The 17,325-nt window shown below is 48.4% G+C and overlaps 1 long non-coding RNA gene across 2 annotated transcripts; it reads left to right on the forward strand.

Moving 5' to 3' along the window:
• The first annotated feature begins 44 nt into the window (after positions 1-44).
• On the forward strand, positions 45-15,169 carry LOC121137503. 2 transcript variants are annotated; one of them, XR_005874756.1, is made up of 2 exons: positions 45-375; positions 13,192-15,169. It is a non-coding gene; the product is annotated as an uncharacterized LOC121137503 (long non-coding RNA). The 2 variants fall into 2 exon arrangements; XR_005874757.1 differs by lacking the exon at positions 13,192-15,169 and adding an exon at positions 567-840.
• The last annotated feature ends 2,156 nt before the right edge of the window (positions 15,170-17,325 follow it).

Genomic DNA, 17,325 nt, shown 5'->3' on the forward strand with positions numbered 1-17,325 from the left:
CACCGGAGCGAGGCGCCGATTGGCCGGAGCGCCGGGGACTCTCGTCGGGCCGCCTGGTCGCACGCCATTCGTGTCAGACGTGAGGCCTGGGCGGCGGCGGGGAGGTTGGCGCGGGGCCGCGGGGCGGTCACCGGCTCCGTTCCCCGGGTTTGGGGGGGTGCCTGCGTTTCCCACGGCTTGCTCGCCGGGCTCGCCGCGCACGCGCAGGCCCGCCCCTGGAGCCGGTGCGGGTCGGAGGGCGGTGGCGTCTCCCGGGGCAGCCGGCTTCCGGGGCGGGGGCTCGCAGCGTCGGTGGAAGGGATGGACGGCGGCGAGCTCGGCCCGCCCGCCTGTGGCACCGCGTCGTGTCCACGCTAGCACAGCAGGAGGCTGCTGGTAGGTGCTCCACGGCCGGTGACTTCTCCCGGGAGAGGGAGCTGCACACCTCAGGGCAGACATAAAAAAAGACTCCATGCACCCCTAGGCTAGCCTAGGCTCTCCCCCGGAGCCCCCTCCCCCGGCGTGAGGGGAGCCCGGTGAATCGTGTCACTTCCTAAGTTTCCCACGCCACAGCGCTTCTTTTTTAGATCAGCTTTATCCACGTTTATTCGTTTGCGTGAGCTTTTGCTGAGGTCAGAGGACAGCATCCGCCAGAAGTCTCTTTCTGCCGTCTGGGTCCTGGGCGCAGAACTCCGCATTCATTGGTCGTCGCTTTTGGTGACCCTTTACCCAACGAACTAACTGTCTTGCTGGGCCCTCAGGTGTTTTCTTGAGTTTCCTGAAGGTCGGCGTTTGATCGCTTCCTTTATCCTACGAGCGCACCCTTCAATCACTGCAACAATGAACTTGGCTGAATGTTTACATCTTTGGCTACCTTTTTTTGTTGTTGTTGTTGTGGGGAAGGGCGCATGTGCCCTGACAGAGGTGTGTGTGTAGGTCAGACGACGAGTCTGTTCTGTCCTTTGACCGTGGGCCCCAGGGAATCAAGTCATACGTAGGAAACATTTAAAAAACGTCACACGTTTGGGGTGGAGAGTTGGCTCTGTGGTTAAGAACCCTTCAATACCTGGTGATGACGATGCCTGGCTTTAATCCCAGCACTCGGGAGGCAGAGGCAGGCGAGTCTCTGTGAGTTCGAGGCCAGCCTGGTCTACAGAAGGAGTTCCAGGACAGCCTCCAAAGCTACACAGAGAAACCCTGTGGGGGGGGGGGGACAAACAAACAAACAAAACACTTGTTACTCTTGCCGAGGACCAGGTTCAGTTCCCAACACCCACGTGGTGGCTCACGTCTATCCACAACTCCAGTTCTGGTGGCTCCAGCACCCTCTTTTGACCACTGGGGGCACCAGCCATGTATATACGATGCAGTGCATACCTGCAGACAAAGTGCTCATACACATAAAGTAAATCTTAAAAATAAAGTCCTCCACGCCTCATTTCGTGGCAGCCTTCTGTCCTCCAAGGCACGCTTTTTGTATGGGTGTCCGGAGCACAATCTTGTTGAGTAGGAATCAGTGATGGTAAAAGAACCTAACTACAGAGAATGCTTGCCCTGCTCTAGGCTACTGCTCTTTGGTGTAGAAAAGTAGCCTTGAGTCTATGCCTTTCCTGGGGGCGCTTCCGTCTTTAAGAGCACTTGCTGAGGCACGGTAACTCACTCGGGTGAGCAGACAACCACCAGACATGGAACACACCAGTTTATCACAAAGAACGCCCCCATCTGTGCAGGGCAAAACACAGGCATGGGCTTATTTTCACAAATAAAAAAAAAAGCACCATCTGTGAATTTATCAAACTAAGTCAGAACATATGGGCATAACAAAACCATATCAGAGAAGCCAGGGCCATGGGCTTAGCAGACACCAAACCAAAGGATGATGTAACTTCCCCACCTGAGTCAAATAAAAGGAGACATTGTTGGGTGTGGTGACACCTATAATCCCAGCTCTTGGGCGTGTGAGGGAGTATTACAAGTTTGAAGCCAGCAAAGCTACATGGTAAAACCCTAGCTTAAAAGTAGGAGGACCTTGCTCTGGCATTTATGGTCCTGTCATTAGGTCACTCTGTGTTCGTCACTGGGTGGACTCCTGATTCTGCTTCCGGGACTTCAGTTCAGCAGTCACCCTGCCTGACCTGCCCACTAGAGCTGTGTAGTTGTCCAGACCCCACGGTATCTTAAACCAGCTCTGCACCTAGACAGCCCGGTCCCCTGAAGAGCTTTCTGATGAGTTCTTGATACCTAGCCATCAGTAGTCATACAGAGCTATGTCAACTCTGTGCTTTTGCCTGCAATAGGGCCTTTCTGAAACCTGTGATGGTCATAGCCCTTGCTTAGTAGTCTTGTGTGGCATGACATGTGTAATCTGAGAGGTAATAGTATTAGTAACTAAGATTGGAGTGGAATAAAAATGATTGTTCAGTGGTCAGGTTCCAAATGAAATCAAGACTTCTTGGTTCCTTGAAGCTAATGAAATGGGCACAGCTTATGGATTTGTTGTTATTCAATAAATTCCGACACTGAGGAAAGATACAAACATGTTGGTGACAACATTAAAATTAACTCCACTGACCAATATAAGATAAACTTAAAGTCATTAAGTCCCTTGGTCCTGGACATGTAAAGGCTAACACTAGCAAATGACCAAAGCATATTCATTTTTGACAGGGATTTATACACCTCAGAATAATTTAGCTAACTTGTCAGTTTCCAGAAAATTAAACACAGGCTCATTCAGACCTGGGTGGAAGTCCCAAGTTAACAACAGACTGCCACTGGCCCTGGGCTTACCTTCTCAGAGATGTCACTTTCTAAAACATAGGACCTCACTGTGTAGCTTAGGCTGGCCTCAAACCTGTAATGCTCCTGCTTCAGCCTCCTTCCTGGGGTTCAGATGGGTGTCACCATGCTTGACATTGTCACTCATTCTTTTCATGCATGAGACATGGGTACCAGTTGTGGTGGATGAGGAACCCTGTTTAGTATTAGCCTCATGCCTGGCGTGGAAAGTGTAGCTTTTGTGTGACAAGGCAGACTTGTCCTCCTAGGAGCTTACATGGTAAGTACATGTATCCATTAAACCAACTACTAATAGACGTGCTGGCTGGTGCAAATGTTATAACCTAGGAAGTAGGGGTCAACAGAGGCTCAGCTTGCTGGGCAAGCTGAGTGATCTGAGTTGAATTCCCAGAGCCCCAAATGGAAGAACAAGTCCTGGGAGTTGTTCTCTGGCTCCTACACACATGTTGAGGCATGTAATATCCCGCCCTTCTCAAAAACGAATAAATGTTAAAACAAGCAAAAAAAAAAAAAAAAAAAACCCTGGGGAACTGGAGAGATGGCTCAGATGGCTCAGTGGTTAAGAACACTCGTGGTGCCGGGCGGTGGTGGCGCACGCCTTTAATCCCAGCACTCGGGAGGCAGAGGCAGGCGGATCTCTGTGAGTTCGAGGCCGGGCTGGACCAATAGCCTCCGAAGCAATACAGAGAAACCCTGTCTCGTAAAAACCAAAAAAAAAAAAAAAAAAGAACATATATGGCTCTCACCGAGGGCCTGGCTTCAGTTCTCAGTGCACACATGACCCACCAACATCTGAACCAGCTCCAGGAGCTCTTACACCCTCTTTCGGCACTATAAACATGGAACGTACACATACATGCAGGCAAAACACCCATAACATAAAAATAAATAATTAAACAAAAATTTAAAGATTAGGAAACAGCAGAGATCAAGGTTGTAAATAGACATTTTTTCCCCCCTGTAAGTAGGAAACTTGCTGTAACAGCAGGCGAGTTTTAAGACAGAAGAAGAATTGCGTTTTGTACCTATTGAACTCATTCTCCTTCGAGTTTAGGAAGAATTTGTATGTGGGATAGTATATCACACAGGTAATTTAAGGGAATGTGTAGCAGAGTAGGAAGTGCACATTTGCCCCCCAAACTCTTTCTCTTTGGACTGCTAATAGATTCTGCTTACAGGCACTTCCTTTGTTCTGATCCGCTTTAAAGTGATTTGAATTTTAAAGGTGAGAAAAAAAAAGCTGGATTTTTATTTTATTTTTGCCCCTCAGTGCTGGGAGTGGAGCTTTGATAAGGGTGGGCCCCCTGAGCTATACCCATCCTCTGTCTTTGTGGCATGGGGGATTGACCAGAGCCTTGCACAGGACAGACAAACACACATGCAGATAACACACATGCAAGCAAATAAAATAATCTTGAATTTTCTCGGTCGCGAAATGGATTTGGCTTTTAGAAAAGTTTGTTGGTACTCGATGAAAGTACTGAATCAAGTTGAGGGATGTCGAAGTGACTCAAACACGAAAGTACTTGTCACCCAAGTTCATGGCCTGAGTTCCATCCCCAGGACTCCCAAAAGTTGTCTCTTACTGCTTCACTTGTACTTAGGCCTGTATACCCACACACACAAAGGAAGGGGGGAGGGAGGGAGGGAGGGAGGGAAGGGAGGCAGGAAGGGAGGGAGGGAGAGAAGGGAGGAAGGAAGGGGAGAAGGGAGGGAGAAAATCACCTTAAAACAAACTTTTGCTGTTATTAAAGAGGCCAGCTGGTAAACCAACTCCATACCCTCCCTCTTTTGAAAGAAGGCACACACATACCCCTGCCCTGTTGTTTCCTTGGGGGCTGTACAGTGCAGTGACTCACAGCCCAGGCCTGGTTGGAGCACTCTCGTGACCTGAGGCTGGAGAGATGGTAGTGGTTAGAGCTGCTCTTCCCGAGGACCTAGTTTGATTCCCAGCGTCCACACAGCAGCTCACTGCTGTAACTCCAGTCCCAGGGCTCTGCAGGGCTTTTCCAGCCTCCTTGGGCACATGAGGTGCACAGAAATATACGCAGACAAAACATCCATGCATGTAAAGACTGTATTTTTTATGGCAGTCACTTAAAAATAATCGTGAACTGGATACAGTTTTCCTCCGTGTATTCAACACTTTGTAAGGATTGTACAAAGAAACAAAATACAAACATTTAGGTTTCGAAGAATGCATTCTACATTTTTTAATAAAGAGCTAGATTGTGTTAGTTTTGGTTTTTTTTTGTTTTGTTTTGTTTTTTGTTTTTTACGAGACAGGGTTTCTCTGTATTGTTTTGGAGGCTGTCGATCCAGCCTGGCCTCAAACTCACAGAGATCCGCCTGTCTCTGCCTCCCGAGTGCTGGGATTAAAGGTGTGCGCCACCACCGCCCGGCTGTGTTAGTTATTTTTAAAGGCTTTAAAACTACCTAGTCCATTTCTTTCTTTTTATGGGAATACCAGTTTTGAGAATGTAAATGTCCTGTTTAGATGACACACAGGCAGATTCTAAGTAATTGAGGCCCCCAGAGCCAGCTCAGGTGCTCAGGTCTGTGTGGTATAAATCATTGGTAGGAAGGACTGGTAGTTCCCAGGCTTCTTCTGGTTCTAACTCTAGTTGTAATAAGGTGGTTGGTAAACACTTAGGTGAACAGTGCAGTAAGTGTTAGAGGCAATCAAAATAAAACTTTGTAATTCCTGTTACAAATGCACCAGGATTATTGGAACAAGATATGAACAATGGAAACAAAAGGAAACAAACGCTGCCCCAAGTGCAACAGTAGCAATAGTGATTTGTTTTTTGTTTGTTTTATCTTCTTTTTTTCTTTTGTATCCCAAGCTAGTTTATGTATCCCACGCCATCCTTGAATTTTGGTCAGTTCTCCAGCCTCAGCCTCCCAAGCTTTGAGGTTGCAGACATACACCACCAAGCCCAGCTCTCATCCGTTTAAATAGGGCTGTCAGAGTGGCAACATTGAGTGACTGCAGTTCTCCTGGGTCACCCACTCTAGGATACAAGTGCAGGAACCTGTCCCTCCAGTCCAATACACCTTTACTCTCTTCTGCACCATTTAAACTTCACCGTTTTAAGCTGCCGGGAGCAGAATGTGGAATTTGTTCCATAGTGAGGTGGTGATGTTTTGTTCTGGACCCCTGAGGTCTGCTGAGATGACCAGGGACAGCTTCTGTCTGAGCCAGTCCATGTGAGGCCGGTCACACACTTGTATAGTGATGGCCTCCTGCTGGGCTGTGAATGGTGCTGGTGATTCAGAAGGGTTGGGCTTTCCCTGCAGTGTTAGAGATGGAATCTGGGGCCTTACCCATGCCGAGCAAGCACATTGCCACTGAGCACTCAACACCAGGGAGACTCTATAGGGAGGGGTCTGCTGTACTTGACTCCACATCGTGTTACAACAGTGACAGATGCCTTCCACAGTACAGCTATAATGGGGAAGAAATATAGAAGGCACATCATCCCATTTGCCTTACTATACGTGGTTATGTTTTTTTTTGTTTGTTTTTGTTTTCTCGAGACAGGGTTTCTCTGTATTGTTTTGGAGGTTGTCTATAGACCAGGCTGGCTTCAAACTTACAGAGATCCGCCTGCCTCTGCCTCCCGAGTGCTGGGATTAAAGGCGCGTGCCACCAATGCCCAGCATAATTACGTTCTTAAAAACTTGTGTGTGTGTGTGTGTGTGTGTGTGTGTGTGTGTGTGTGTGTGTCTACCATGTGTCTTCTGGGCATGGAACTTGGGTCATCAGGCATGGTTACAGACCCCTTTACCCGTGACCCATTTCACAGGCCCCTGTAAATGATTTCAGCTCACCTATGTGTTTGTGGACACGAAGGTAGCGCAGAGGCCCCTGCCAACTTGCTCTTGTCCCTCCTTCAGGGAGTCCCGCTTCTTCCTTGGTACCCTCTATTTATTTACTTATTTGTTTATTTATTTATTCTATGTGTCTTGTACATCATGCATCATCTACATGTACATGCCTACATGTGTGCCTGCAGCTCAGAAGGGGGCACCAGATCTCGTTATAGATGTATGTGAGCCACCATGTGGTTGCTGGGAATTGAACTCAGGACCTCTGGGAGAACAGCCGGTGCTCTTTGCCGCTGAGCCATCTCTCCAGCCCAACATCATGCATCTTGATCCAATTCATTTCCTTGTCCCTTCGAATCTGCCTTCCACTCCTACACCCCCCCCAAGTAAAACAAAATTTAAGAGAAAAAAGGAAAAAATAAAGGGAAAAACTTAAAAATCTCATTATGGAAGCTGCTGTGTGACACAGTGAGTCACACTGTAAACCCCTTTATCCACATATCTTTACCTGCAAGTGTTCATTGCAAACAGTCATTGGTCTGGTTCGGGGCCTCTGTTTTCTGCTACACTACTAATGCTGGGCCCTCACGTGGACTCCTCTTGGTTATCCTGCTGTCGTCTTGTGTTGTGGAGATCCTGCAGTTTTGGGTCTGCAAGACCAGTCCCTTCATATGCTCCAGCAGATCACAGATGGGGTGGATGCTGGGGTGGGCCAAGTTGTAACCCTGGTTCTGGGCCTGGGTAGCTGCAGGGTTGGCCCACCAGATGTGAGATGGGGACAGGTCTCCCATGCTCACAACTTGGGGACTGACTCACCCAATTGAGTCAACCCTTTTAGCTCTGGTGTGGGTGAGCCCTGAAATTGTGAGCATGGGAGAGCTGTCCCCATTTCTCATCTGTCTTGTGGATGCATGGGCAGAGGAATGAGGCTCCCCCCCCACTATCAACACCTGAGGCACCTTCCTTTAAAAGCAGTTATGTTTGTTTTAAGTGTGTGTCAGACCTTTTGGGAAAACTGCACCTGACCGTCATCGGTGATTAGGAATGCAGACATGCAGACTGTTCAGGATATGTGTACTAGACTCTAAGCTTAGGACTCCGTCTCTTCCTAGAGCTGCTCAGTCAGAGTAGGTTGAAGGAATGGGTCTATAGATGCAGCAAAGAAGGTGCGAGGGCTTTGGGTGGAATTTCAGGTAGCTGTCACAGCACGGGGGACATTGTCAAAGGTTGCCTGCTCTACGCCATTCCACCCTGGCTTGCTCCATCTTCTCAGCTGAGACTCCAGAAAGGCAGATCTTAGGAGGGGCCTGGTGACTGGAATGCAGAGATGGAGAGGGTGTCCTTTCCAAAGCAGCCTGGGGAGAGAATGGTGGGAGCCGCGAGAGGGTAGCTCAGTCTTGGAACCTGTGAATGGGAAAGGAAACCACTCTGATAAAGGCAGAGTCCTAGTCATGGAGAGCAGGCTTGAGCGGCAGTCAGGACTTTGCATTACGTTGTTATTAAAGACTGTGGGCAGTGTTGAGCGAGGCGGTGCACTCTGCAGTCTTAGTACTGTGGAGTTGGACTTTAAAGTCGCCCTAAGTTTTGAGCAAGTTTTGAGCCCAGTCTGGGCTACATGAGACCCTTTCTGAAAAACACCAGGAGTGGGGGGCTGGGAAGGAAGACAGTTAGTAGACTACTTGGCTAGCATGCCCAAAGTCTTGGGTTCAGTGTCCAGCAGGGTGTAGACTGGGTGTGCTGGTAGAGACAGCAGGAGTCATCCTCGACTACACAGCAACTTTCAGGAATGCTGCTTGAGACCCTGGACCACCTCCTAAACTGGATAGCGTTTTCACTTGAAGGCTAGAGTATTCAAGCAGGATGTTGGCAAGAGCAGAGAACGTTTGCAGGTCTTGGCAGAGGAGTAAAATGGACTGGAAAAGAGATGTCTGCTTGGGTTTGTCCACAGACTGAGTTCACTTTGCTGTCTCTGAGCTGAATGATTTGGGAGAAACCTATGTACCTCTCCCTTCATCTGTGATAGGATGCTCCTGACAGATCTCTAAGAGGAAGTAGTAAGTAACATCAGTCTGCGTGTAGTCTGGTGTGCCATCCGTGATGTGCAAACAGTCATGGCATTTCTAACCCCCTTCAGTGTGTGTGTATTCCTTTAGGTCCTACCTACAAATACAGTATTGGTTACCCAAGATATGCATAGGACCTGTAAATATAGGACGCTCATAAGGAGTTTGGTATACTAGCAGTGAAGAAAAGGTAGATTTTATCTCTAGTTCACATAAATTCTTATTTTATACCCCTGCTTTTAGTCAACCATGTAAAAAAATGTTTCTATTAGTAGCCAAAAGGGCAGTAGGATTTATGTGTTTATGTAACCAGAAACTAAAATATTATACTTTAAATATTTTAGTGTTGAATTTATTTATTCACTGATGTATTTAGCACAGTTTCCATCTAGTAAGTGCCAGTTAGAAAAAATGTGGAGTTTGGGGTCACTCGGGATTCAGGATTGCTGCTGTTTATGGTGTCAGAAGATGTGTGTTTGAAGACCACTAGAATTCCTGTTGGGACCTCAAAGAAGTTACTTACCTTCTTAGAACTTGGATACTCATCAACGTAACGATCCGTCAGTGGCCAGAGAGACAACTCGGTGATTGTGCCAGGTCAGATCTCCAGCCCCCAAGTAAAAAGGCTGGGCATAGTAGTATGTATATGCAGTCCCAGCTTCACACTGGAGAGGATGGGGGCTGGCAGATCCAACAGCCAGTCTCTCGAGACTTTGAGTCCAGGTTTAGTGAGAGGACCAGTCTCAATAAGGTGGAGCACAGCTGAGGAGGCATCTGGAGAGTGGCAGCTGGCTCCACACTTGCTCTCATGGGTCAGTGCTCACTCATTCTCTCTCTCTCTCTCTCTCTCTCTCTCTCTCTCTCTCTCTCTCTCTCTCTCTCTCTCTCTCTCGTGCATGCAAATGCACTCACACATGCTTGCACGTATACACAGTATTTTTTTTTTACTGAGCATCACATAAGATTGAATTACGTGATCTAGGTTGTCCCTGTGATATGAATCGCACACTTTAGAAGGGTAAGGATGACTATTCATTGTGGAAGGCACTTACAAGAGAAACTGGCAACCCATGTTGGTCTAAGCGACTTAAAAACCTATTTGGCTAAGGTTAAGAAGGGGGACCTTGGGGGCCACCTTGGCTCTCCTCACTCTACTCTATCACTTACCCTCTATATCTTAAAATTTTTAATTGTGGATGCTTCTGGCTACTCCTCAGCAGGCCGTCATTGGCGGTCTGCTGTACAGCAAAAACCTCTAGTTAAATGGAAAGACCTAACCTCGGGTATTTAAAAAGGATCAGATCCGGTTTTGGTATGGACCCAGGGGTCTATTTGTGTCTTCCCAAAGGACGGTGAGTCCCCAGTTTGGGTTCTGGAGCGTTGTGTGTGCTCTGTTCCTGCTGATACTCATCAGCGGTCAATAGACCCACTGTGCTTTAATGAGGAACCCGCCTGTCCTGATGCTGGCGGGTCTTCAGAGTCAGGTATACCTAGCTACATGGCTACATAGTTTTAAACAATTCATCCATTGCTGATTTTTTTTCCCTAATGCCTCTGTTATTGGCCTTAAGATCACCCCCTTTTGCCTGACCCTAGGTGTTGACAGGACCTACTTAATAGATTCTCTTTTGAGCCAGGTCACACCAACCTTCTCAGGTGTGTCCCTTCGCAGGCCTTGGGCCTGCTTAGACATTTGTTATATTTAATAACACTCCCTCAGGAGAAATGCTTAATGATTTCCTCCAGGAATGCCGCTTGAGAAGCTGTTGGAATGGTGAAATATCAGCCTTGGTGGTCCATGTACCTGATGTCATGCCTTTTCCAGTGGAACACTCAGGAAAGAACCAACTCGTCCTCACACGACATGGGAGAGACTTTGACATCATGGCAGCTACAGTTTCTGGCTTCCCTATCTCTTAGCCAGTTGCCACAGCAGGCATGCTGGATAAACTCTCTGGGGAAGTTGCCTCTATCTTAAGTTCCCGAAATAATATTAATTCTCTAGTACAGTTGGGCACTTTAAATCTTAATCAACAAATGGAAATTTCATAAATTACATGATTTAACTGGCTACTCAAATTGAGACCAGGGTGCCTCCCCTTTCAGAAGACCCCCTCTTAATGGGACTGCAGCTGACAGGTCAGTTACTTAAGGAATGGATTATGGCCCCGGGCAGCACAGTCTTAGCCTTAGTCTACCTTTGCTGCATGGGAAGGCTACAAGCCCAGCACCATTTTCATACAAAGCAGATCATGCTTTCCTTGGCAGCAGATAACCCCTCGGTGCAGGCCTGGGTGAGCCAGCAAGACAAATAAACAATCAATGACAGGTAAGACTCAGGGACATCTGTTAACCTAAGACAGAGGGTCTGCAGGGCCTGGGCAGGCTTCTCGATGACGGGTAAAAAGATGTTAATGTCCTGGGCAACCTAAGCCAGGTGCTCATTTTTTACTTATATAAAAAAAGGGATTTGTTGCACCCTTCCCCTATGGGGGTCTGCTGACCAGCTTGTGACTAGGAGCTTCCAGCAAAATACCTCTTGACCCCTCCTCCCAGGTAGCCTGAATGCAAGTTCCTGTTGTCCTTCCATCCTTTGCTGGAGGGCTCTAGGAACATGACTTCCTGACCTTGGTAGTTTTTCCACCATGCCTGCTACTGGTATTTAATGTTCTGCTCTTGTTAACAATCAATGTCATTCTACTTGCAAGAATGAGCTGCTGTCATTGTCTTCATTTAAATCCTTCGCCCGGATCATTGAGAAGTGTTGTAGCCCCAAAGCCCCATAACTGACCTGCTTGCCACATCCTCCTCCTGAGGTTTCTCCCGTTCAGATCAAATCTTGATCAGTTTTGATGGAATCCAAAGCTTTTCTTCTCCTGTGGAAACAAAGGTCAAACCCCCTTTTCAACATAACACATATCCTGATTTCCAAACTGAGGTCATTACATCCTTGAAATACACTGGCTGATTTAGTTCAGAAGTTTCTTTGTAGTCCAGTGTCTTTCTGCAGCTGTTTGTCCTTTCTCATTAGCATTAAGGAAGTTTAATGTTAATAAAGCATTATGTAATCTGTGTTTGGGGGTCTTTGTTCCCCCTGTCTGTTTATGGAGCATTTCTTTTAAAGTGTGGTTAGATCTCTCAACCACTGCTTGCTTGTCCTGTGGGATTGTATGGTATACCAGTTATGCGTTTTATGTTATATTATTTGAAAAACTGTTCCAGTTTTCTGGAGACATATGCTGGAGTATTGTCAGTTTTTATCTGTGCAGGTATACCCATAATAGCTACCATCTCTAAGAGGTGTGTGATAACAGAATCAGCCTTTTTAGAGCCAAGAGCAGTAGCCCATTGGAATCCTCCCCTCAGGTGCCCTCAGGGGAGCTGCTTACCCTGAGGGGGCACCCTCCCCCATTTTCCTGCCTGTCTCCCCCCTGAAGGTGGACTCAGCCCCAAGTTGGGCGCCATATGTAATGTGCACCCCCCATCCCACCAGCTGTCTGGGTCCTGCCACTGTCTCTGTCCCCAAATAACACACGAGACACTATATTAATTATGAAGCCGTTGGCCATTTGCTATGGTTTCTTAATGGCTAGCTCTGACTTAATTATTAACCCATAATACTAATATGTATTTTTATAAGGACTTATTTTTCTGAGGACGCCATCCTGACATGTCCTCTCCTCCGGGGATCACATGGTAACTCCTACTCTTTACATTTCCCAGAATCCTCCTCATCTCCTAGTCCCACCTATCTTGTTTCCCTATTGGCCAACAGTGCTTTGTTTATCAGCCAGTAAGACAACGTATACACAGAAGGACTTCCCCCATCACTAGGTGGTAATATCAGACACCAAGAACAGAGGATATGTATCAGTTACTTTGTGTCACTGTAACAAAAACAAACCTTGACAGAATCCTCTTGAGGAGAGGGGTCTGTTTTGGCTCACAGTTTCAGAGGGTTTGCCTGTCAGAGTTCGTGGCGACAGCAAGCATTGACATTCTCTACACCACGGAACACCAGAAAGAGGGGAAAGGGGAGGCCTCCAGCTTTTGGATGACGTCACTCGTTCACATCAGTTAGTGCTGTCTGGAAGCTCTCTCCTGGACATGCCTCATTCACCACCTAGATGACTTTAAATCCAGTCAGGTTGACAATGAAGATAGGCAGCAAGGAGTAGAATTATAACTTCTTGAAGACTGTATTTTTATTTATGTGCACGTCTCTCTCTCTCTCTCTCTCTCTCTCTCTCTCTGTGTGTGTGTGTGTGTGTGTGTGTGTGTGTGCATGCATATGAGTGCAGGTGCCTGAGGAGGCCTGAGATATGGGATCCCCTTGGAGCTGGAGTTGTAATCAGTTGTGAGTCAGATGGGGTGGGAGCTGGGCACCACATTCCGGTCCTCCTGAAGAACAGCCAGTGCTCTTGACTAAGGAGTTGCTCTCTGGCCCCTATATTGTTTTGAGATAAAATCTGTTGTGCCCCAGGCTGACCTCAAACTCTTGTCAATCTTTCTGTTTCAGCCTCCTCGGTGCTGGGATAACCTCGTCACACCGGTCTGACTCTTCCTTTGGTGGTGCTTGTTCTACTCTTGTCTCACCAAATTTGGAGGGGGAAGGAAGGCGTCCATGCCCTCTTTACCCTTCCTGCACTCACTTCCCCTAGCCTGCTTTCTGTGCTGATCCACACAGCGGAACCTACAATGCTGAAAGGCATCACTCCGTAGATGTCCTGCAGTCTCTCAGGCACAGCCCAGACTCCTCCACGGCGTGGACATCCTGGAACATTCTTTGGCATCTTTCCTCAGTATCCTTCTGTTATGGTCTTTCCTCTTAATTGCTGTCACAGGCTCTACATTCTCTAAGCCTGGGCCATGCTGCATTCCAGGATGCCCTGCACTCTTCCTGCCTCTTCCTCCTCTAGGAGTGATGTTCTGAAACTGATTTTCCTCCTCTCTGCTGTACCGCTTGCTGTAATTCTAGGACTGCCTATCAACCCTGTGTTGACACCTCCACCTTGGAATCCCCCAGACTCCCACCAGACTGAACTGACCGTCTTTGCCCCCCTCTTCCCTGTACTCCCACGTGCCTGTCCCCAAAGCCTGCACTTTCTCCTAACTTCTGGGACTTGGCTGCTGGAACTGCTATCCATCCTGAGTACCAAACGTGAAACCCAGACATGTCCCTGATGCCACTTTTTCCTTTCTCTACACCCAGCCAGTCTGAGCAGGAGGATTCAGCCCTCTAAGATTTAGGGTGCTGGAGCCTGGGAAGATGGCTCAGGGGTCAGAGTGCATTGGTCACCCATGTTCGGTGACTCTCAGTTGTCCTTGACTACAGCCCCCCCCAACCTTGGGAACCTCAAGCACCTCACTCGGGTAGAGCGCATCCCACACCTAGACGCGTATACACACAATTAAAGATAAAATGTATCAAACATCATGTAAGAATCATCTGTGGCAGAAATGAGACCGGCTCTCCTTCCGTAGAACTGTGTTCTGACCAGGACTGTATGTGAGCAGTGACGCCAACCATCTTTGCACAGGAAGGTGAATGTTAGGCTTGACACAGTAGCTTTAGCAATGGCATTTTAAATAAATGGAGTTTGTCACTTAAAAGCGGGCATGGGCTCATTGCCGGGCTTCAGACTCCCTTCATTTTTCAGTCATCTTTTGGACCCTAGTTAGCAGGCTCTTGTTAAGTAGCTGGGGCCTGTCTTAATCTCAGACTAGCTTAAGTAGACCTTACACGTGTGATCCTCCTGCCTCAGCCTCCTGACTTCAACTGGCCTGTACCACATGGATTGCACTCTCAATTCTCTGGGATTGGTAGTGGCCAGGTGGGCAAGAAAGGGAAATGCAGTGTTTTTCAAGCCGAAGTTCCCTTACTTCTTTTAGTTCACAAACATTTAAAGTTGGGGTTAACAGCACGTGCACACTTACTCCATCTAATTTTCCTTTGGGTGTGGGGGTGCAATTTTATGGCCTTCTTGGGAGGCGGAGTCAGGGAAACGGCGCGTTCAAGGCCTCCCTGGGTGCTGAGACACCATTTCAAGGTCGAAAAACGTGTGCCAGTGAGACCACCAAAACCTGACACCCTGACTTAGATCCCAAACCAATGTAAAGGTGGGAGGAGAGAAATGACCTCCTAGCGTTGTCCCCTGACCCTCACACGTGTGTTTGGCATGTGTACCCATGCACATTACGTATGCACAATATACACACTAGTGACAAAGTTTTTAAAACTAAAATACAGTCGGGAGGGTGGACTGGAGAAATAGTTCAGCTACAGAGCTGTTGACTAGCGACCCACAAAGCTCTACATTCAACACTCAGTACCGTAAAAATGCCTATAATTTGACACCGCATATATCTGGTCATTATTTTTCCCAGTAGATGGCAAGTAGGCAGAGTTTTCTCCTTTAATATTCAGTTGTAGATGGGTTATCTGTTGACATTTTACATGATAAAGCTTGTAACTTAATAAACATAACTGAAAGGAATGGTTTATTTTTATAATCTTTATTTGCACATGTACAAAGAGCGTTGACCTGCAAGCAAGGCTCTCTGTACCCTTCAGGAAGACAACCCTCCCCAAAGGAACGAGCAGAGCAGTTTTGCTCCTGGGGTCCCTGGTTGGGACCTGCACCAGGACTGACACTCGACGTTGGAGTGTAGTTATGAGTTATGAGTGTTGCCTTAAGCACCCAGGATTAAGAACTGCTGCTGTATCCGTGTTTCTGTCACTGCAGGGCCTGCTGGTGTCCCGCACACAGAAGGGTCCACCAAACCCTAGAACTCTGGGTGAGTGACTCTAGGCTTCTTTGCAGAGGTGAGCAGCCGCATGCAGCAACACCGGCTGCAGTGTCAGGTGAGCAGCCGCATGCAGAGACACCGGCTGCACTGTCAGGTGAGCGGCCGCGTGCAGCGACACCGACTGCATTGTCAGGTGAGCGGCCGCGTGCAGCGACACCCGCTGCACTGTTGGTGAGCGGCCGCGTGCAGCGACACTGGCTGCACTGTCAGGTGAGCGGCTGCGTGCAGCGACACTGACTGTCAGGTGAGCGGCCGCGTGCAGAGACACCGACTGCATTGTCAGGTGAGCGGCCGCGTGCAGCGGCACCCGCTGCACTGTTGGTGAGCGGCCGCGTGCAGCGACACTGGCTGCACTGTTGGTGAGCGGCCGCGTGCAGCGACACTGACTGTCAGGTGAGCAGCCGCGTGCAGCGACACTGACTGTCAGGTGAGCGGCCGCGTGCAGCGACACTGGCTGCACTGTCAGGTGAGCGGCCGCGTGCAGCGACACTGGCTGCACTGTCAGGTGAGCGGCCGCGTGCAGAGACACTGACTGCACCGCCAGCTATTGGAGCTGCATAGGGCTTTTCCTTTTTCCCGTTTAAGACAGCCTCACTCAAGTGCAGGCTGACTCTGAACTAGCAGTCCTGCTGCCTTAGCCTCTGCAGTGCTGGGATTATGGGTGTGCACCCCCACGCCCAGCCTGCAGTGGGCTTTTGGACCCTCCCGATTGCCTATCGTTTAAAGTACTCTTCCATAACCACAGTCTGCCTAGAATGCCAACCTCCCCCCCCCCAACAAGGATTTCAGAACTGTTTGTGATCTGCTAATTCTCAGGTGAGGTGCCTCTTCTAGGAGGGAGCACCGCACTCAATGGCATTGCAAATAGGTTTTTATTGACTCATCTCCATGCTCTCCAAGCGTTCTAACCTCACCCCGATTAGAGGCACCATCTGTTTGCCTTGACAGCTTAATGAATTGAGGGCTCATAAATGGAGCTGGCATTTAAATTAGATCCAAATCGCAGTAATGGTCTCCTTTGCCAGAGATGAATGAGCAATTACTTTCACAGCTCTAGGAGAAAAGTGGATTATGCAAACAGATACTTCACCCAAATTGGTGGCCCTGAGTGACTCCCAGTGCTGATGCCTTTGCTAGGGGGAGGGAACCGTTGCCCAGGGAAGACAAGAAAAAAGAGGTTTTCTGCCTGATCAGAGCAGATCACATTCCAGGTCCTTCTACCCTGCTTTGTGGTGACCAGGAGAGAGTTTTATCGATTCGGGGTATCAAAACAACAGAAAATTCAAATGAGATAATAACTTAGCCTGCTGCCTTGCTAGGTATGTGTGAGGAGAGGGAAACACCAAGGCTGGTGTGATCTGCAGCTTGTGGTTTTTCCAGAAACCGGGCTGTTGCTTAGAGGCAGTCCTCCAGTGCTGAGATGTCCAACAGTCCCCCAGTGCTGAGGTGTCCAACAACAGTCCCCCAGTGCTGAGGTGTCCAACAACAGTCCCCCAGTGCTGAGGTGTCCAACAGTCCCCCAGTGCTGAGGTGTCCAACAGTCCCCCAGGGCTGAGGTGTCCACCTGCAGTCCCTGATTCCAGGGTTCCTTGGGATCCACAGACCATCACAACTGAGCTCTTCAATGTAGAGGCACCCCTTTCTCTAGCATTCTGTGTTATCTCAGGTGACTTCAAGTCTTCTGTTTGTACCCCCTTGTGACCTCAGTTTCCCAGGGAAGAGTCATGGAGGCCTGGCTGACAATGCAAGAGACTTTTGAGTTGTGGCCTGATCATCGTGGAGACAGGAGCAGAATCCAGGAAGCTGTAGGTGCTATGGAACATGCCGCTCAGTTAAGAAGACA

The sequence above is a fragment of the Mesocricetus auratus genome, unplaced genomic scaffold (genome assembly GCF_017639785.1).
Source record: "Mesocricetus auratus isolate SY011 unplaced genomic scaffold, BCM_Maur_2.0 Super-Scaffold_100691, whole genome shotgun sequence".
NCBI lineage: Eukaryota > Metazoa > Chordata > Mammalia > Rodentia > Cricetidae > Mesocricetus > Mesocricetus auratus.